We start from the raw sequence: 22,689 nt of genomic DNA on the forward strand, positions 1-22,689 counted from the left end.
AGCAGGTCAACACTGCCAGTTGCCCTCCAGTCCCTCACCAAAACAGTTAGCTTAAAACACAGATTTTTTGTAAATCCGTAATTTCAACACCCCCCAGAAAACTGTCAATATCAAATTAGCTGGTCAACAAAGCATAGGTTTAAAGAAGCTGCTCCTCAGTCATTTTAGGTCCTGCTTGAGAGGATAACATTGTGGAAGACTCACCAAATAATCTGAAGCCCATGGTTCTGTGATATCTCTGAAGTAGTGAGCTGAGGTTTTTGAGAGCAATAAACAGATCTTGTCTTGAAAGTAAGAAGCAAGTTATTTTGACTAATTGGCAAATTATTTTTGGATCACTGTATGGAGACTTCCATTAGAAGGTTGAGTATACCTCTTTGTATCAAGGAAACCAAGTAACAGCAAACCTCTAAATTTCTTTATTTGAAAAAAGTTTCTTTCCACTGGTATCACTGGTGGAGATCCCAGGGTGGCCTTTGAATCTTCATAGCATAATTTGTAAGTTTAGTTAGTGTGAATTGTTCCAGATGAAGCATTTGAGTCAAGCAGTCTGGAACACTGAGTTAAGTGGAAGCAAGCAATAAAGCAGTTAAGATCGCTCAGTGACCTGACCTCCCCCTTTATTACAATTTCTCAATAGCAACACAGGAATATGGAAAGATATAGATAACCATTCATTCCATCTTCTGAAACAAGGAGATGCTGCTGACATTGTGACTTTAAATCTTATCCAACAGTGGAAATTTGCATTCTCCGCTACATGTAGGAAGCATTTCAAACAAACAAACAAAAAAAACCCCACTCTCTTTTGAGGAAACCATTTTCCCTTCCCTTTCACTCAATAGCCGGAAGATGCAAATGTAGGATACGTTATTTGATAGGACTGCACAACATATGTGACTGACTTGCAAAGGCATGCAGCAAGGACACTTATGCAACTGTAAATAAAACACTGCGTGTGTGCTGGGGGAATAGTTTGCCTACGGGCCAGGCAATAACAAAGATATATTTAGCATTCCCTAAACTAGAATTAGATGAACTTTAGAGAGTTTCATTTACCCATGTCTATAAACATGAATGGCCCTTAATTCCATATAAATCAGAATTGATGTTTTTCTTGACTTGTCAGCATTGAAATACCATTCTTTTGAGAAGTTCTGCCTCCTTAAAATACATCAGCAGTGAGCCAGTAAACACCTAGATATATTGTCTCTGTGTCAGTAGGGATTTCTGTTGTTCTTGAGAATGACATGTGATTTTGTCATGTGCTCACACATAACCATAATCTTTTCCTGGACTCTTCTCTGTTTAAGAAGGTGGAAAAAAAGTAGGGGTTCTGCCACTGTTGTACTGCTGCTACAAGGCAGTGTGAGAGATACAGGAGAGCTATTTCACTATTTATGCAACAACTGTCAATTGATTTATCTTTTCACAATAGCTAATATTGTTCCTTCATTTCTGAAAGTCACAAAGCTGGAGTCTGTTAATGAGACTGAACTGAATCTTTCCAAATCCTTCCCAGATGTGCAAAGCAAGTAACTACACTAAGATAATTATGGTAAAATACCTTGGTAACTGGCAGTCATCCTTCCACCAAGATGATGCCTAGGTGTGTCGTCTTCAAAACTGAAGATCAAAAAACCTAGAGCAAGACTAATCTGTGAGAATGTAATCATTCTCAAATTTAAAAAAAAATGAAGTCTCAAGTCCCACAATAAAGCGTGCATGTAATTTTTGCAGAAGTAGGGTATGATGTAATTAAGTTTACTCCCACTAAGCTTATCAGTTAATTGTAGATTTGATCAATTCCTCAAGAAGTTAAGGAGAAAAAAAATTGTCAGTGGAAGCATTAGACATTCACACCATCAACTGCAGGTACAAAGTTTACTTCCATTAACGTCAAATAAAAAGGTTTTATAGTGTCATTACACCATTGCTATTTACATCCAAAAGTCATTAATGATGGCAGTACATATGTTGCAGTGCAGAAACAGAAATAAAGCAAGGGATTTCTCACCTAAATTCCTAGGAAACATAAAGAAGCCTTGTACTATCACTCCAGCTCTGGAGCTGCTTGTGCACCTGCCCCTCCTTGGCTTTTCCCCCCTGCAGACGATTCAGCTTGAGAGAGACAGAGTACCAAACAATACTAAGAACAGCTGTGTCTGGAAAGCAGGAGCAGAGAAGTACCTTGGCCCTTTCTCCCCACTCCCTTCTCTACACTGTGAGCAGCCAGTAACCTTTACGTAAGAAAATAATAATCTACTCTTATTTTAACAGGGCCAAAATCAGTCTCAACCTACTTTCAACAGAAAAAATTGAATAAGACATCATAAGCTTAAAATTTCCTCCTGTACACTTCCAAAATATTAAGGACTTTTTTTGTAATAAGTTCTTCTCCACAATACACTTCTTACCTCCTCTCTCCAAAATACATACATGTATATATACACACACACACATATATATATAAGAAGAACATAAGAGGTGCAAAAGAATATGAGCTGACAATCTGAAATAAAGACCTGACTGCTTTGATCGAAGTTACAAAGGAAAAAAAAAAACACCTCAGTAGTTGTGAAAAATGTGAAGCCACTGGGGGAATACTGAAAGTAAACAAACACTATTTTCCTGTGTGTAACCAGTGTAAATGGTTGAGACCAGCATCTGCAGGAAAGCACAGAAGAGAACAGAAGCGTGGTAAACCCACATTTAATGTCAGATTAAGAAGATACAAACTCATGTTCATGTTTTACAGAATTCAGTACCTTCATTACTTCATGAGGTTACATTTTACAGAACACCATAAAACCCTTTGCAATTCCTAAAATGTCATGTGACAAAGAAAGACTAAAACAGCAGTTTTAGGGAATGAGTTGGTGGAGAAGAAAGGAGACTAGGGAAGAAAGGAGACTTCTTCCCGAAACACTGAACACTCTTAGCCATTAAAAATACGGAAAAGAAGCACACAGGTGACAGATAGGGACAGATGGCAAGTAAAGAAGCTACAGGGCAGCTAAGACTGACAGTGTCTTGACAGTTTCAGAAAGCAGAACCACACTCAAGCCTCAAAATGTGATTGAACAAGATTTTCTCAGGGACTCTGAGGAAAAAATCTCAAGATGGAAAATGCAAATTGTCTCAAGCTGAGCAACCACTGGGAGAGGGAAGAATGAACAGGATTTGAAAGAAGGACGAAGGAAAAGCCAACACACTTGAATGACAGGCAAAGCAAGCAGTAATTTGTTTTCCAGCCTTATAACTAACTCTCCCTCTCACCCTGAGGTTTTCCTATTTTTATCCTGGTCAGATTTGTTGTGTTCTAATAAAGTCTTTAGTTGAAGATTTAAAATTACAGTTTCAAGAGCCAGTGTAGTTTATCTTAAAAGTGCCAAATAAAGGTAAAGGATTTCTTTGCTTTATACATATTTAAGAACTCACAGGTAGTATTTCTAAGCATCGCTACCATATGTACCTATGCTAACAGCTGTACCACTGAATAAAAAGCTGTCAGAATTTGCAGATTCAGAACTTCAGCTGAATGGGATTTACCATAGCAGATGTATCTAAGCTCATCTTTTTATGTGCAAGTACTTTTCATACCGACATCTCATCAAGCCAAAAATGCCTTTTCATTATGGAAAGGATTAAAAGTGCATACACATGCAGCTCACAAATTTTGCACAAAATTTACTGTATTCCATGATGATTATTTTGATTCAATAGATTTATAATCCATCTATTGCAGTGCAAGTGTCTGCATAAGTCTGAGTTTGAGTGTGCTATATGGGCAACCATGGCCAAGAAACTTGAAAGTGATGTGACAAACCAAGTACCTGTAAGGCAGGAAAGAATTAGGGCATACAGAAACTTCTTGTCTCCTTGCCTCAAGAGTTTGTATTTATCCTGAAAAGTTACAAGGGTTTCACTGCTGTTATTTATAAACTGTTTCTCTATCAATGATTCTCAAAATGAGCACTGTCCTAAAAGGACTCTCTTAATGTACTAGTTTGGGATAGGCAACTGCTAAGAGTTCAAGGATTTGAGTTGTCTTAGAAGTCAGGAAAAATACATTAGGCTCACCTGTTGTGAGTTTTAAAAGCTGGAAACAGCAATAGGCTTCTACCCTACCTCTGTGTTCTATGGATGGCAGTTCAATTTGGATTGAATTGCCTGTTAAAATAAATATATAAATGTGTAGCCAGTTTTTAAAACTCCTTTTAAAACCTCCAGCAGTCTCTGTTCCACTTCACTGCCGAGCCGCATGTACCCTTCTGCTTCTCCTCCCCACTCAGTTTCAGTTCTGAAAGGCCCCAGTCTCTCAGCAACACCCACAGCCTTAACCCCCATCTGCTCTGATTCCACCACTGCAATCCACTTATGTTTACAAGACAGTGCATCCCATGTCCTTTATCTTTCTCAACCAGTCCTCCCTCATGCACTCCTAAAACAAGGGTCCTCTGGACATTCTGCATGTAAGCAAAGCCAGGAGTTTCTCAACTTCAAGAACTTCCTCCTCCTGTCTACATCTTGCTCTGGCCACACAAAACACCTAGAGCATACTTGCAGTGAGCTAGTGAGTAACAAATCACTGTATCACACGGCTAGCAATGTCATGTCATCCTATGCTTGACAGGCATTTGAAAGATCTTGCAGATAAGGAGCACACAACTTCCTTCAGTGGAGACCTGGTCCCTATAAGAAAATGCAATTATATTATACCAGTTAAATTCTACAGTTGTGATTGTTGGGAGGGAAGGGATACAAATTGCTGCAGGGTAGGGAACTTGCTATTGGTGTAGCAGAATTGCTGCAGCCAAGGAGTAAGCTTCCTTATTCATGGTGCCTAGAAAACCTCCTTTTTCCTTCATGCCAAATAAGAAAGAAAAAAAATCCAGTATATATAAAAAATCTACTATTCCTTCACTCATTTAACTAGTCACACATCTTTCTCAGCCATTCCCTAGACTTCAAGTGTGTTCATAAAATGAACTTCAGATATACTGACCACACTCTACCACCTCTATGTCTTCCAAGTCCTTTAACTCCCATATCAAATTCAGAATTCCTACCTTGAAAAGTTTTCCATAATTCTACCCATGCCATTATCCTTAACTGTTTTTCCCCCCCCAACTTCTTCTAACCCAGGTATTTCTTATTATCTTCTTCTCACAACTAAATTTGTCACCTTTTTCCACAACTCACACACTCTTCCAAATCACAAGGAATAAACAAATAAGTAAATAAACAAATCAAGCAGTAGACAAAATCATCTCCTTTATATGAATGGGTGGGGGTTTTTTGAAAGGAGCCACTGCATGAATTGCTAATTTGTCATCCTACAGTTCAATTTTGTAAGACTGAATTTCACTCAGGTTTTGGACTATCAGCTCTAACATCTTGTTTTCACTATACAATACAGACACTTAAAGCCACATCACCAGCAATACAAAAAAACCCCTCAACAACGAGAACAAAATAAGAAAAGAGTTAAAGGTACAGCAGCAGGACAAAGCACACTCCGAGAAAAAACTTTAATTTACAACCAGCATAAGCACCACACTGCAAAGCCCCATTGAGACCCCTGGCTTGCCACCACAGCTGCACAAGCAGTAGATAAAGCTAGTTAGTTCACAGCTTGAACTTCTATACAACTTGCAGTTACATCTTCGCAACACGGTCACATAAGCATCAACAGTAATTGAGAGCATTATATTGTTGGAAAAGTGTAGGCCATTAATCCACTCTGAATCAAACAGAAGAAAAAGGCTAAGCCCACTCTAACAGTTTTTCAATAAAAAGATACTGCTGCTGAACTTCTCATTGAAGAGATTCTTCTCCTCACAGCAGCGTTTCAGCTCTGGAAGACTTAAGTGAGCTACCGATGCAAAAAAAAGTATATCATAGGATCTAACAACAAATTTTTAGGTCATCATTTGGAATCCTTTCCCAAGATTGTGACCAGAAAAAGGTTTGAGATCAGAAAAAAATATGCAAAGATAGGTATGGTTACCAGTTTTATCATCTGCAGCCTTTGAATTTGAAGAGACAGCCCACTGAAAAGCAACACCGTACATAAAAGAATTTTCACATGCACTACTAACCAGCTTGTATCTCAGATGGTAAGGGAAGAATCAATCTTAATTTGAGAACTGGAGGAATACCATGGGTCACAGGGCCCACACATCCGTGGTGCCAGCAACAGGAGTGAGTGAGGATACGTATGTCAGTGTGCAATCACTAGCCAGTATCAAGGCAAACAAGCTAATGAGTAGGTTAAGTGACTGGGGAGCCAGGTATTAAAGCAGCCATAAATCTAGGGTGTTTCTCCATGAGCAAGACAACTGAAGGAACTGCCTACTGGAGGGACCAGGAGGTCCAGCTAGACCAACTGCTAGAGAGACCATAGGGTCCGGTGGACAAGAGAGACACATTTCTATGTATATGTGTGTCTGAGACAACTGGAAGAGTTGGCTACCAGAGGGGCCAGGAGGTCCAGGACAGCTACTGGAGAGACCATAAGGTCTGGGGGTCAACTGGGAGGTGTCTGTCTGTGTTGGTGTATGCAAGGGGGTGTGTACCAATAACTGGCACATGGTTATAAGGTCTCAGGGGCTTACATACCCAGGTACCAGCAGCTGGAGAGACTGGGGATCCAGGAGCCAGCTCCTGGACAGACAGTGTCTAAGGCCAGCTACTGGAGGGATCCATGTTGTATATATATATATTTCCCACTAATGGACTTTCACTGTGATCAACCAGAAAGGGGAACAGGATAAGGTCACTGGTACTGTTTATGTTTGCACGAGTGCTGTGTTGTCTGAGCGCACTGCATTCTGTGACTGGCCATGCATGTATTATATACATGTATTTGTGCAGATGCCTACTAGGAATACATGCTCAGCCCTGCTACTGGTTGGACCCAGGGACACGGAGCTGTAGCAGCCTTACCTCCCTTGAGCAACTGGAATTGGCAACCCCCCTAACAGACATACTGGCCCAGACCAAAGGTCAAGTATCCTTGCTTCTGACAAGCAAGTGCCAATAGATAGAAAATTTAACGAACAAGGACAACATACAGTTCACCCTAAGCACTCATCTACCTTTCAAAAATAGGTAGCTTGGGGACTTCCCGAAATGCTGTATTTCAAGGCTGTTGACAGACTTCTTTATAGATGTACTATTGTTATTTGAACCCAGATTATCTTCTAGCCTCTGCAGTGGGAAGACTCACCTCCTCTTACTCTGAACCTGGTACTTCACCATTTATCTGACACTCCTTGGTTATCTGCTCCATGTGACCTACAGTTTACATAAAACAATTCTAGCTCCCTCAGCACCCAGCAGTCTTTATCCTAGCCAGTCAAAAAGCCATTCCTGCCTTTCCCTGAATGTTAAGCATCAGACTAATAAAGTAATTAAGGTTAGGAGAGACCTCTGGCAGTCATTTTTAGCCCAAACCCCTGCTCAAAAGTCAGTCTAACTTGAGCAGGTTCCTCTGGGCTTTGCCCAGAAATTTTGAGTAACTCCAACAATGGAGATGCCACCGTGTCTCTGAGCAACCTCTTCCAGTGTCTGACCACCCTCATGGGAAAAGAGCTTTTCTTCTCACTCAGCTGAAATTTCCCATTTTCCAACTTGAGTTCATTTCCTCCTCCTATCACAGTATGCATCCAAGAAGAGTCTGGTTCTGATTGTCTACACACTCCCACTTAGAAATGAAGTCTTATCTCCTATTTGGGATTGTCCATGAACCCACTGAGACCAGACTCTGTCCCATCATCCAGGTCATTAATACAGACCTTCAAACAGCATTGGCATCACTGTCAGTTCTTGAGTCACACCACAAGTAATCAGCCACCAGCTGGATTTTGTACCACCCCTCACCCCCACGTGCAGCCCAACAGGCAGCTCACTATAGCACCCCGTCACCTAGTTCATGTCTCACCAGCGTGCCTCAAATAACGCTGGGGGAGAGCGTGGCAAAGTCCTTGCTAAGGTCAATGTGAAAAACATCCACTGCTCTTTCTTTGTCTGCATGGCCAGTCCTCTCATCATGGAAGGTAATGGTGTTGGTCAGGCATGGTTTGCCCCTCTTAGCTTTGTGCTGGCTGTTCCCAGTCCCCTTCTGATTCTTCACACAGCTGGAAATGGCTTCCAGTGAAATCTGCTCAATCAGCTTCCCAAGGACAGAGATGAAACCAACCAGCCTGTAGCTCCTGGAATCCTACTTGTTGCACTTCTTGAAGAGGAGTATAGTGTCAGAGCTCACACTGTATAAGTAAAACTAGGACGGTTTGTATGCATCACTATACAATTACCAACAAAGAAAGCCAACTGTCATTTTAGCACTTATTTACCTCAAAAAGTCTTCCTGCAAGTCCTCACAGTCAGCTTTTTCTTCACAAATTCATAGTATCATTATCCTAGTATTCATCTTCTTTCCAGATGACATCCCTTTACCTTTATTTGTCAGCATTTTAGAAAAGAAAAAAAATGAATGTATTAAAAATAAAACAGAGGAAGACTATTTCTCCCTGCATGACATGACCTTTCTTCGCATTTGATAGCAGCTTAGGTTCCCATGGAGCTTTTGATGGAAAGCCTTCTTGAACACCCCTGGCAAACCAAGCAGACTACGACCATCAGATTTCCCTTGTGAACATGTTTTTTTGACTCCTTTGCAGAATCCTACAAGATCATTCAGGCATGATTTCCTATTGCAAAAGCCACATGGACCTCCCACTGTGTTGTATTAGGTAACTATCCACTAATTCTATTCCCTGTAATAGTTTCTCCTAGTTTTCCCATTGCAGATGTTAAGCTTACTAGTAAGTAGTAAAGGTCTTTTTAAAAATTACTTTCAAATTTTCTGAATACCAAGTTTTAAGGAGGAGGTCACATCTACATTTAGTAGTTTGGTTGTTTTAATTCCTCAGGTCCTTTAAATACCATCTAGTTCTGGCAACTGGCACCTTTAAATTCCATCTGGTTTATGCCTTTTTTTCCTACTTTTTTTTTTTTTAAACTTTTTCAATAATTGCTTCTACCAACACTTCAGTTTGAAGAGAGATCCTTTGATACATCCTCCATAATGAAAGATTCCATATCAGAACTTCTTCAAAGCTCAAAGATGAACACAGATGTAAGTGGTAAAACAATAGCTTCTTTTTTGATAGAGCTTTATTTCCAATCAGATAGAAGGAGAGATCATATATTAGCCCTACACATTCTCTAATGGGCTTCTCATTCCCAGCATGTTTCAAAAAGATTAATTTTATACCTTCTGCAAATTGTCCCTCAAACATCTTTCTTAGCTGTAATGCATTTTTACCTTACCCTGACAGAATTTATGAACCTTAGTACTTTCCTCCTGCAGACAGAACTTGACCTTTAAAAAAAAAAAAATGGTGAAAACTGCTTGTGTAACTACTTCTCTTACCCTGCTGTTTAGCAATGCCACGCCAGTTTCTTTTTGGACTTACTATCTTTTATGGGTGCATGCATTTTCTCCAAGACTCCCACATGGCATTTTCAAGCAGTTCCCATGCCACTTGTAAGGATTTTACTTTTATAAATTGTTGTCAATACACTTTTTCATTTTAAGTAGTTTTCTCTAAAAAACAAAACCCCCAAAGCAGGGGATTTTCAGAGGTAGAAGTGTTTGATCCTGTAAGAGATTTAAATACATTTTGCAGAACATCTGTTCGACGGCAACACTCTGAACCAGGTCCTGCACACAATGGTCACAACTACATAAAAAACTGCTTCTCCATCTTCAGGTTTGTGGACTAACTGCTCCACGAAATACTCACTAACTGTGTCTAGCAATTTAGTCTCCACATCAATCATTGCTGCAGCCACTGCCACTACCATGCAGGCACGAGGCTGACCAGGGAGCAATACAACTAAGAGGTCAGAAGAGAATGAAAGGGCTCGAAAGAGAAAGAAGGGAAGGAGAACAACCACATAATAAAGTCAGCTTCTGTACATTTATACACCACATTGCTCATGGGGCTCTAAGTCCTGGAATTAGTCATTTATCATTTTTCATGAGCTGCTGTTTCTCTTAATTTCTAACCCATGACTGCAGAGAAAAAAAAAAATTTAGATACTAGATGTGAATTCAAGAAGCAGAAAGCAAAAAAAAGTCTATTAAAAGATAACAAGAAAGCATAAGCTAACTGCTTAAAATTAGCTCTCAAAAATTTAAAAGAAATTAAAATTTGACTACTGAGATTGAACAAGCCACTGCAGAGCCAAAACACCTGCTAAAAATTGACTTGATAGAGCTATGTGCACTCCTGTGTTTTGATGCAAACAGATGTTCTGTTTGGATCTCCTTGCTTATTGCTTCTATCAGGAAATCACTTTTCCCTCTGTGCAGCCCATGGGTATCTCCCCCCTACTTGTACTTAAATTCTCCTCTTCATACCTTTCTAGTGCCATCAAACCATCACCTTTTTTCCCCAGGTTACAGAAGCATTAGCAACCTTCCTTCTTTCCCTCTGTGGCAGGGGGACAAAGCCAGGACCTATGTACCTTCCTTCACCTGCTGGGAAGGACTCCGCTCCTCCCTGCCTCAGGATGAAACTGGTGGCTCACACTGTAGAGCTGGGTTTCAGTACTGCCGACCAACAACTGATGGTAAAGCATGAAATTCTTCTGCCAAGTCTGTCACTGCTAATCTTAAATACCTTCTTCTCTAAGACATTACAAAAGCAAAAGACTGAGGCATGTGCTATAGAGACAATTTGCAACTGTTTAATACTTTATCCTAGGAGAAACTGAATACAAATCAAAGGGAAGCAATTACAAGAACCCTCTGAGCAGCAGCTTAAGGGAGCAGATAGAAACACAGAGGAGTTACACAGAAATGCATCTTTTCTGTCCCCTGTCTTTTCAGGTAGGGGGAAGAGAACAGTTATTTCTACTTATCAGTTTTTTGTACTGCTAGGAACAGAGGAAACAATAAGTAAAGAATTTAAGGCAGATTAAAGTAGTCAATTCTGTTAGGCCTGGCAAGGCCAAACAGCTAGAAGTCCAAAAGCCCCTTTGAACCTCAGCAGGGCAGATGAGCTCAACAGAGTCAAACAATTCAAGCCTGCAGCTTGCCAAGCAAACCAAGCAGAGATGAGCAGTACCCCAACCAGCTCATTCTGTACACAAAGCAAGCAGGTAACAATGCAAAGGGTATGTGAGTCGCACAAGAAAAACATATAAAACAAAAGAACTGACAAGACAGGAAGGACAGTGATGTGGGAGGACGGACAACATCAGGCTGACAAGAAGGTAAATCAAAAGTGTAGGATGTAACCTGGGTAATACAAAAAAGAGGAGGCATCTTTACAGAAAAAAAACAGAAAACGTGATTGTGGACAAGAAAGTTCCCTTTTTCCACATGTCCTTTTAAGCCCTTCTGTTATCTAAACATATGGCACAAAGTGAAAATCCTCCAGTCATATAGTACCAAATTTAGCTGCTGAAATGATACACAACTTGTAATTTTGTTTAAAATATCAATGCAACTACAATGACCTTCTTGCTACCAATACTTTGTAATCCACTTGATTTTTATGTTTTGTTTGGGTTTATTTTTAATATTTTCTTTGGAACTACCCGACAACAGACTGAAATACAAGTAGCAGAGCATGAAACGAGAACGATAAGCATCTACCATTCCCACTGCTCTCCTAAACAAAGCTGCAGTTCTGTGTGGCTGCACTTAAGCTTCCCAGTCAATCTGTTAGTCAGATGCAGTCCATCAGTTTTACTATTACTCTATAGCAATGCCCAGCAGCCCTTAGATGCCTGCTACTGACCCGTATCACAATGGGATTCTTTATCCCATTGTCAGATATCTGGCAATCTAACCAAAGAGAAAAGAGATATACACTAATACAAAATAATCTGCGGAAGTCAGAGGCAGCACTACAAAACCCTACATACATTTACATGCTCACTGACCTGCCAGCTTTGGACAACAGATACAGGAGAACGGAGATCAAAACAAAGACTTTGCTGAAGAAGGTAATGTGTTGCAATGTGTTACAGAGGACCTGGGCTTTTTAGGAAAAGCTATTTTCAGTTATTCCTTTCATTTAGGCAGCTAAATTCTCTATTTGGAGGAAACCATTTCAACAGGCATTTTCAGGTTTTAAAAGCTTGTCAAAAAAGGCACGACCACTTTAACACAGTTGAGCTGATGTTTGTGACAAGTCTTTAAATGGGGACTTTAAACCTTCACTTCACAAAAAAAAAGTTAAGCAGTAAAAAATACATATACACACACATATATATACATGCAAACTAATTATCTGAGGTTTCTCCCCAGTAGCTTAATAAGTAGACTCATGTAAAAGAGTTCTGAAGATCACATCTTCTGAATTTTTCCTATGTAGTGTTTTTTAAGCATTTACAGTCCACTTAAAAGAATTGTAAAGGTATAAACACCTTTGCCTGTATATTTGTCCTGGGGGACACTGTGTTGAATAATAGCCAACCATGTGCCCTTTGCAAGCAAAGCAGGCTAACCAAGTATTGGGCTGTTAGCAGGAGCGAACCAGCAGGTTGGGGGAAGTGATTTCCCCTCACTCCCCCATTTAGCACTGGTGAGGCAGCATCTGGAGTGATGTGTCAAATTTTGCACTCACCAGTAAAAGACAGACCTTGGTATAACGGGTACTGTCAGCAGAGGGCTGCCAAGATGATCAAGGGGCTGGGACAAATGACACACAAGGAGTGGCCAAGTGAGCTAGGTTTGTTCAGTTTGGGGAAAAGGCAGCAACAGGGTAGACCTTACTACTCTGCTCAATTTTCATGTGGGAGTGTACAGAGAAGTCACAACCAGACTCTTTTTGGATGCACACAGCAATAAGAAGGAAGAAATGAACTCAAGTTGGAAAATGGGAAATTTCAGCTAGCTGAGAAGAAAAGCTCTCTTCCCACCCATGTGGGCGGTCAAACACTGGAAGAGGTTGCTCAGACATACTGTGGTATCTCCATCCTTGCAGTTACTCAAAATTTCTGGGCAAAGTCCAGAGCAACCTGCTATAGTTAGACTGACTTTTGAGCCCGGATTTTAGCTAAATAACTACCAGAGGTTCCCCCCTACCTACATGATCCAATAAATCCAAATGACTAGTAATAGAGAACAACATAAAATACTTCATAAAGTTACTCTTCTCATCTGAACCTTGTTAAGGCAGCAAAGAAAAGATAGAGCTTTGGCCTGACAGAGGCTTTTCTGGCATGAAAACATAAAAGTTTTTGCAGTTAAAGAAGTTATTCACTACTCACATTGGAAAATAATGGTCCTACTCCCATCACTAAAAATTAAGGTCTAGTTAAAGGATGAAAATATTACATGACAACTGTGCTACTGGGGATTTACAGTGTAGGAGCTGAAGATGCTTAATTTAACATTTGGGTCTCTTATTACAACACTTATCTGACTTGAGAAACCTATGCCAAAAAAAGAAAAGACCTATGTAGGACATGAGCTCAAACTAGCTAGTACTTGAAGTTTCTCATTATGTCCACATCTTTCTCTTCCAGCAAGTATAAAGAACATATGGAGAGCTTTAAACCCTAAACCAAGTTTTATTTTGAAAAAAATGAACTTTCAAACTGCATAATTTTGATCCTTCCTTCACCTTGCAAGACGGTAGCTTTATTTCTGCTCCCTACTCCCTTCTGCTGTCTTCCAGACTTCGCTTTCACTTTGGGCTCACAGCTTATTCCTACGCTGCTTCTCTTCTTTCCCCTCTTCCTCTGAGGAGTTCCTCAAGCAAACACCATCAGTTGCTATTCCACCCACCCCCACATTCTCAGCCATAGCCTGTGTGCAAAGACACATAGAAATAACCTTAAAAATTGCAAGTAGCTACTTTTGAGTGTGAAAATACACAAACACTGAGATACAAATGTATTTGCTACTTAAACAAAAGCCAGCTAAAAAAACCAAATAGGCTAGAATAGAAATAGGCTACATGGTTAAAGACAAAACAAACAAAAAAACAACAAAAAAAGCTTTTTCCTGCATTACTACCTCTGAAACTTCATTTAACATACATTTAAAAGCATAATATGCCCAAGTCTTACAAACAGAAATCTTTAAGTCAGCAAGCTTTTTCCATTGACAGTATTAGACTTTAGATTAGAATTTTTTTTAAAAAAGGTATTTTTGATTATTGTTTTGTGAACTATGCCTCCTTCTTTCACTCACCTCACTTTCAAATTTACTTGTTTGCAGAAAGTAACTGGTCTCAAAGAGGTCAGCTCCTCCATATACTCTAATATCCTGAAGGGGCCATTTACTTCCAGTACCAAACAGCACCCGGAACCATGTGGCCAGCCTTCTCATCAATGTCAAGTTACTTCACAGAACTGGGAAATATACTCTCAAGTCAATTATGAATGTCATGGTTTGTTTCATCAATCTTTTATTATTTTGACTTTGGAAATTGAAGTTGCACCTGGTCATTGCTTTCCCCATCCCAACATTATTCTTCACGTGGCATTCAAAGCTTCCTCACTACTAAGCCAGTACGTTTGGCATCTCTATCAGTTTGTAGACACTCAGAGCCACACTTCAACCTGCATTAATACACTCTCACAACTGACATATAACTGTATTAATGGAGCACTTCTAATATGTCTGAAATCCACTTTACATCAACCATTTTCTAACAGATTACTAATTTTTAAAGAAAAGGAGGGGTTTAAGACATTAAGTTTAAACTATTAATTAAAAGCCAACCCCCCCCCCCCCCTTTTTTCTAAGATGACTTTAAGCTGTGGGCAAAACGCCAGGTCTTTGTAAAAGTATACATGAGGCCGCCTAACAGTAAGCTTCATAGTGGAACCGAAGTCCTAAGAGCTTGAAGATAAAAGGCCCTACCCTTACAAGAATCCATTTTATACCTTTTTAGTCAATATATATTGAGATCTTGAGCACTGATCACCTAACATCCCCCAAGTACTTCAAGAGTTATTGATTTTGCCACTCTAGAATTTGTTCTGAAAGACGATTTATGCCATCTTGAACAAAATCCCAGAATAGTTCTGTTGTTAATTTTTTCTCCACAAATCAGTAGTTGTTTCAAGGTTGAATCATTTTATCATTATGGCAGTCCAAATTAGACCCTTAATTCATACAATCAGCCTCCTACACAGGATTTGAAAACCTTGTTCAGCAATAACAGAACTTCGAAAGAACTTTAAGTTACCTTCTAAGGCAACTGGGAACATTAAGACATCCAATGTAGTTTAGGACTAGAATAGAAGTTTGGGTTATAAATACTCCCAGAGAACAGGGAGGAAGTTGAATGCAATACTAAATACATTAAAGAATACAGGTTCCCTTGCTTTCATCAGATCTCATTCTGCACAGAGAGCAGCAGAGTCTTTACATTATGAGCTCAATTCACTACCATGGCTGCACCAAATTCGAGGAGGAAATGCTTTACTCTTGCTGACTTAGAAGGCAACACATAAAAACTGCCAACACACCTGAAGGGAGAAATCATTCAGTTCAACCATTTCCATTAAGCTTCTTTGTGATCACTAAAGCTGAGCTGGCAGAGATTTTTTTTCTTCCTCCACAAAGAGTTCTCAAAAATGAAGAGTAAGCTCACAATTTGACCCCTATTTTTGCCACTGGCTGGGTCTACAGATTTAGTCTCTATCAGTGTAATGGCATTACATAGCAACTTTTCCCATTCCACCTCAAACCAATACATACCCCAAAGCTATATAAGAATTTAAGCGATATCCAGTTCAAGAGGATTGGAAATTACTCGAAATTAGGCAGCTAGTCAATAGAAATTAAAAAGCATCTTAATAATGAGAGAGTTACAACAGCTGCTGTGTCTTATGTAGAGCCCTAGGGGATGCTACTGACACTTCCACTCTCTTTTCTCCCCCACGGTTTCTCTGCCTGGCTCCTGCACAAAGAAGAGAACAGCTCCTTCATTTTAAAGAAAATCGTATTAAGACAGCCTATTTCCAGAATTAAATACCGGAAGAAGCCAAAACCCCACCCCCACATGATACATTTAGCTAGATTAAAAAGGAAGCAGTAAGGTCTGCATGAAAGGAGCAAGCAAGTTTGCTTGGGTAAATCACTAAGTTCTCTTCCAGACAACTAGAAGATCAGGTGATCGTTTTCATAATATGCACCTCCCTGTCTCAAAACTTACTAAGTTTCTCAGTTATCTATAAATTACAGTCATGGGTGAATAAGAACAATCAATTCCCGACTGAATTAGCACTGACCACTGCTTTATCAATACTAACCATTAACAGTAAACATGAGTTCTAGTCATTTTTGTAGGCAACCTGCTGAAGTTTATTGCAGCAGCTTCAAAAGTCTGAAGACAAGACTTATCTTTGGATCAAAAGTTTTCCAGAGCTAGGACAACCCTGATGCTGAAAAGTTCTGTCCCCATCAATCATTTGCCTGCTGCTCTGAGCAGGGGAAATCTCACAGGAGACAAGTACAGTGCAAAAAGTAGTTAAGGAGAGTTTCTAGTTGTTGCCACAAGTTCCAAGACAAGTTATCTTTAAACACATAGAAGAAAAGATTAGCAGGCAGCATTACTATCTCAATCAAGTTGGATCAAATCAGCCTAACTTCCCTCTAAAATACAGTAATTGACTCTGAATAGGAACAGTAGGAAGGAAATGCTTTAAAAAAAAATAGTAATTAAGAAGTATGACTTTAGAAACATTTCCCATTAGTGTCATAAGCCAGAAAAAACATGGTCTAGGAAACAAATGTGATGTGGCAGGGGCAGAACTCCCTGGAAAGCAATTCTGAGAGTTATATCAATCAAAAGGTTTATTACAAAGGAATTTCATTCTATTCAATGTTTACATCAACAATGTGGATGCTGAATACAAAATACATTTATTAAATGTGCCAATGATGAAAAGCTAGGAAGGACAAAATTAAAATTTAAATCAATTTTACAAATTAAAGAACTGACAGAAGAGGAACAAAATCCAGTGGGGATGAGCACAAAATTCATATAAAAAGCAAATGGGAAATATTAGACTTTAAGAAAATGAATAGTGTCTAAATCCCAAGCTGAACAGCCAATGCCAGGCAACTGCAAAGTAGGCAAACATCACTGAAGTGTACAACCACAAGCACAACTTTCAGAATAAGCAAAGTAATCTTTTTCGCTCCACTTTGTAGTACACTTATAGATGAAATACTGCACCCCCACTGCAGCATCTCATTTCAAGAAAACAGCCAACACAGAGGAGGAACATTAAGAATGGCCTACAATAAATACAGCATGAGCTAGATTTGGTTACTTTTTAAGAAGAGAAGGTTGAAAGAGAAATTCCTAAGAACCAAAGTACCTAGTAGGCTACTGTAGAGAAAGGGGGATCAATTTGTTCTCAGTTTCTCAAAAGACAGAAGATGCAATGGGCTTAAAATTGAAGTTAATAAGATTCACGCTAGACATTGCGGGGGAGACAACACCACTTTCCAATAGAAAGGACAATGAAACTCTTGAGCAGATTACCAAAGTTCTTTTAAAGCACCCAACACAAAGGAAGGAGAAAACCCACACTGTCAGTAGCAGGACCTCAGGAAATTGTTTAATCCTTCTCATTCCTTACATTTATAAAAAAAACTGCATAAAGCTTACTGGCTCTAACATTCATTTCAGTAGAAGATACCAAGGTATGGTAGAGAATTTGTTCTTTTTTCCCCACTTTAAATATTTGTGACTTTTTATTCTCTTCTCCCCACTACCTTCAGCATAGTCTTGATTTTCAATTAACACTCTTACATTTTTATGATTATCATAGCTACCGTGGCTGCAAAGAACAGAGTCCATCTTACACTCTGTTATTGCTAGAGCTTTAAAAACACTCAGTAGTCAAATAAAGGACTGCATAAGAAGAAAAAGGAAACCTACTAATAGTTTCTATTCAGCTCTTCCAATTCCATGACTCATGGGTTTACCGCTGATTTATACTTCCATAGAATAATGGAGCACACAGTAAGTTACACAGACATGAGGAAATGGAGAGTATAATGGAAGCAAATTAATGAAAATCAATAGTTTCGAAGACTAAACTACACTGATAATAAAGCTCATGGGGTTTACAGAATTAGACAGATTTCACTGTTTCATATAAGAAAATTAGACAACACTTCCAATGCAGTGTTCTTTCAAGTGTGTAGTTTAAAAGATTACCTTCCTAGTTTAATTAAACTTGTAATAAATAACAATGAATAATTATTAATGATATTGCAGGCACACCAGCAAGGGAGAAAATGTGCCTTGATTAGGACTTCTAAGGTCCCCTCTCAATCCCTCATACAAAGAGTAGAGAGGCAAAGCAAGACCTACCCCATACACCAGGTTTTACCTGGTAACCTAACAGAGGCAGACAATGAGTTTGGACAACGTCTCTTCAACATTAGATGTGGAATTCTTCTCAGCTAGTTTTAGACATCAAGTCCCAATAAGCCATTCCCATCTTCCTTTATAATCAGTGAAAGGAAGAACTGGCCCTTGGGAAGACAATTCAGCATGTATCAGACATGTCTTAGACCCTCCAAAGGACTGCCTGTATTATTCCGTTTCTCCTCACTGTCTACAGAGGCAGCCGAACATCACTGACTCAGACTTGAGACCAACTCTTCCCCGGCATCCCAGGTATAGACATCTAACATTTCTCTTCCCCTTCCTTCCTCAAGCAATGTTGGCTAAGGCTCTGTAGCCTCAGCTTCTTGGCACCACTGAAGGAAAGCCACGTTCCAGACATGGAGCTAAACACAAGCATCATCAACTTCAATGACTTCCAGAGAGGGCAAAGCAAATACACAAAAGACTGTTCCTCAAAAAAAAAAAAAAAAAAAAAAAAGACAGACAAAAAAAAAAAAAAAAGGATTCCATGCCAGTCTCAGTTACTTTATGTAGTAGCACCTATTTTTGTAAGGCAGAGTAAATAACCCAAGCTGCAGACACAATGCATAGCAGTCACTCTCCTGTCCAATGTATGGGAGGCTATGCTACTGTTGCAAGAACTTCCACATAAACCTAACTGCATCTTCATGGGAAAAGTCCCACTGGCTTAATACTACTAATTATTTGCAATGTTGAGCTGAAAACTATGCTATTAAGAATTTGATTTAAAACTGCATCAGCTGCATACCCTTCTCAATACCCTCACTATCCAGACAGCAACTTTTGTAAAAGTGAAAGCTATACGTTAGTATGAAAAACTAATAGCCTGGCTCTATAAACACTTAAGCAGGTATTTTAGCAGAACATCCTGCATCCTGAAAATTAAAACATATGCAAATGTTTGAAGAAATAAAGTCTCAAGTTGTTGTTTTGGCTTCTTTTTCTCTGTTAAAGTACTGTCATTCAAAAGAATAACTGATTCTTAACAAAAAAGATAGTTCTACAACTTCACAATAGCATCCAATACACTGACAACAAACAACTTTTCATACTCAAGTACCTAAGCTGGGACAAGGGCTCAGGACACTTCATACCATGCAGTCTCCCATACAGGACTCTGCAAGTCATGCAGAGGCAAAGATCCAGTGACATCAAAATCAGAGCTGGCACTTGAGCTTAAAAAATTTCAAATTGCTGAGGCACAGCAGCAATTTCTGCCCTGTGTTCCTTCTTGGGACTCAAAGACTTCAAAACGTCAACATCAGAAACAGGAAAAGCTGAGATAAAGTCTCTTGAAAACCCTGATGAGATTTCAGAAGTAAAACATCTTTAAACACACTGCCCATGAAAGACAAAGAACCCAGGGTGAGGTAGTGCTTCACACACCTTCTAAGACCCTTAGGACCATCATCCACTCCCCCCTTTCCCTACCACCTAACCCCTTCCCCCATGAATTCTAATTATACTTTCTTCATGAACTCTTCTAAAGACCTGAATTAAAAGGTAGGACTTAATCTACCTTACTCATAACAAAATAGCAAAGAAAATACTTCCAAGAAACACTTACCTAATTTTTTACTTATGTTACACTATTACCAGCCTTCTAAGAAGCAAATTTTCAAAATGTGGAGATTTACACTTGAAATCCCTTATTCCCTCTGTGTAGTAAGAGATAGACTACCTATACACAGATCTGAAAGAACAGACTATATTAACACCCTGCTATGAGGAGAAACAAACAAAAAAAATCCAAAATACACTTACCATCCTCACTGCATCAAATATATAGCACAAGAGATCAAACACACCAGTACCAAATTCATAATATGGTTTGTCCTGCTGCCCTCCTAGCCACAAAGAAAATTCATTGTCAAATACTTAACCAATTTAGCCTAATTTTCTGACTCTATAGGTGGAAGGTAGAAGAGAGAAGTTGAGCTATTCAAGGAAGTCTAATGCCTCAAATACATTCAGAAGCTTTAAAGGATGACTTAAAAATAACTAGTATACTTTACATTAGACTCATATGCTAGTTTCTTGCCTATTTTAAGCATACAGTCTCCTCATTCCCAATTCTCCGTTCAGACATTAAAAAAAAAAAAAGCCACAAACCAAACTTAGATGCATGCCTCTAATAGTACAGCCCTCCAGCAAAGTATTTTAGGCTTGATTCCAACTTTACCAGGAGCAGAGATTCACAGCAGAGACAATCAGCACTTTGGGGTTATCTGATTCATTTTACAGCTCCTTGAAAAACTGAAGTCAAGCTACATGATTACGAAGAGAAAACAAGGGGAAAATGAAAAGGTGTCTGCCTAGCACAAGATAGGACACAGCACAGGATATAATACAAGAAGAAATGAGTATTAGAAAGATGCAACAAATAATTATTCACAGCACTTTCCTCACTTAGGTAAAGACGAATCAAGAAGTGCTATGTCACACTAACTAAATCGTTCACTACCTAAACGAAAAAATAAAAAAACCCCCACTACTCAGCTATAATGGTGAAATGTCACTACATGTCTTTCTTCAGCCAAAATAATTACTAATTATCCTCCGAATAACCGTTATGACCTGCTTTGTAATTAAACTCAAAAGTTTTAAATTTACTTAATATAATCATGTTTTTATTTGAAGTACTGAAGCTGCTACTCCAATTTTACTGCCCGTTTTTAATGTTTGCAATTCAATTTAGCGCTCAGTTATTTACCTACCAATATTTTTCATGAGAGAGGAAAAGAGGACTTCAGGGGCAGATAATTTGTTTTCAGACATTTCTACAAGTATTACTCTTCCTCCTCCCCTCCCTGGTTTACATTACAAGTTTCCTGAATATTCCTTAAGGCTGTACAGTTACCACCAAGTTATTTTGTCCTTGAAGACATTCACAGCATTTCTCTTCCATTAGCACACAAATACATACATTTTATCTTCAGCTAAACATCTTTCACAAAATTGTGTGAACTACCTTAACAGTATTCTGCAAGTACAGTCCAAGTTCACAATAATCAACAATAAATTCAAATTACCCTGACTGGAATCATGCAAAATGTGACTAGCTTTGCGGTATGGGAGGGCCTTTGATGTTCAAGTCAAATACTCTATACTCTTCAAATTGTTCAACAACAACAATAATCAACTCTATTGTTTTCATGAATAGGCCCTGTGAAAATGAGTCCACCTGCATCATGGATTGTACCTGTTTTTAAATGACAGGGCACAAAACAATGTGTGAGCGGTCCTACTGAAAATTTGAAGTTTGCAGACTCATGAAATTAAGATGGATAGTAAAATGAAAGCACATAAGTTATCTGAAAAACTATATAACTAAAAAAAAAGGCATTTTGCCTAAATATTTTACAGATGTTGAAGTTACAATCATTACAGGGCAAAGGTTTAAGAGAAAACTCAGCTCATAACTTCTTACTACACATGTTCAAAATCTATCATACAAGTGAAGACAGGATCTAGTATTAGCCTGATAATCTGATTTAATAGTAAACAAATCAGAACAAAGCCCAAAACTTACTGAATCACCTAGAGCTGTCTCGTATGGAGAGATTACCCATCTGGCAATTTTTTCCATTTTAAAACCAGACAAGACCTTTTGCAAGACCCAACAAAAGCACAATACAAGATAACATGCAGGGAGGCAACATGCACGCAAAAGTCAGTAGTTTTCCACCGCCATTAGATCATCCAAAGAACATTAAGGGTGTGATTTTTTGCTAGTACTGCGTTCCTGCACAGAGCCTGGCACGCATCGTCTCCCGACTTTCAGCTCGCACATACGAGCGATCAGTACACAACGGGAAGCAGAGAACCAGCCTATCTGCCAACAAGAAACACGGGAAAAAGAGTTGAAGGGCTTCTGGATACTTCAAACTCCACTAGTTACACCGTTCGGCACCTGCAGCGATCCATTAGATTCTGCAGAGGCACCCTTCTTACGCAGAAGAGCGTAGTGTTTTGTTAAAAGCAAGTTTCAAAAGGACAGATAGGAGAAACTTGCATAAAACCGGGCAGAGTTTCTCTCCCGCTAACCTGTACAAAAGGCAGCTGCACACGCGCTACGTGGAATCGGCACAAATTTGAGCCGAAGCGAATGCGTTACAGGTAACAAACAGGGAGGGGACCAGCCCAAACTAGAACCTCCTCCGGGAGATAAGCCTTTTTTTATTTTTTTTTTTTCTCTTTATTCCCCCCCGTTTGCTTCCTAGTGACGACGGCAGCGAGCAATTCTTGCCAA

At 39.2% G+C, this 22,689-nt stretch overlaps 1 protein-coding gene across 1 annotated transcript in view; it reads right to left on the reverse strand.

The window, feature by feature from the left end:
- Positions 1-22,689, reverse strand: part of HS6ST3 (heparan sulfate 6-O-sulfotransferase 3) — a 405,552-nt gene that overhangs the window by 381,626 nt on the left and 1,237 nt on the right. The gene's annotated exons all lie outside the window — the stretch shown is intronic.

Source organism: Haliaeetus albicilla, chromosome 15, assembly GCF_947461875.1.
Source record: "Haliaeetus albicilla chromosome 15, bHalAlb1.1, whole genome shotgun sequence".
In the NCBI taxonomy this organism is placed as follows: Eukaryota; Metazoa; Chordata; class Aves; order Accipitriformes; family Accipitridae; genus Haliaeetus; species Haliaeetus albicilla.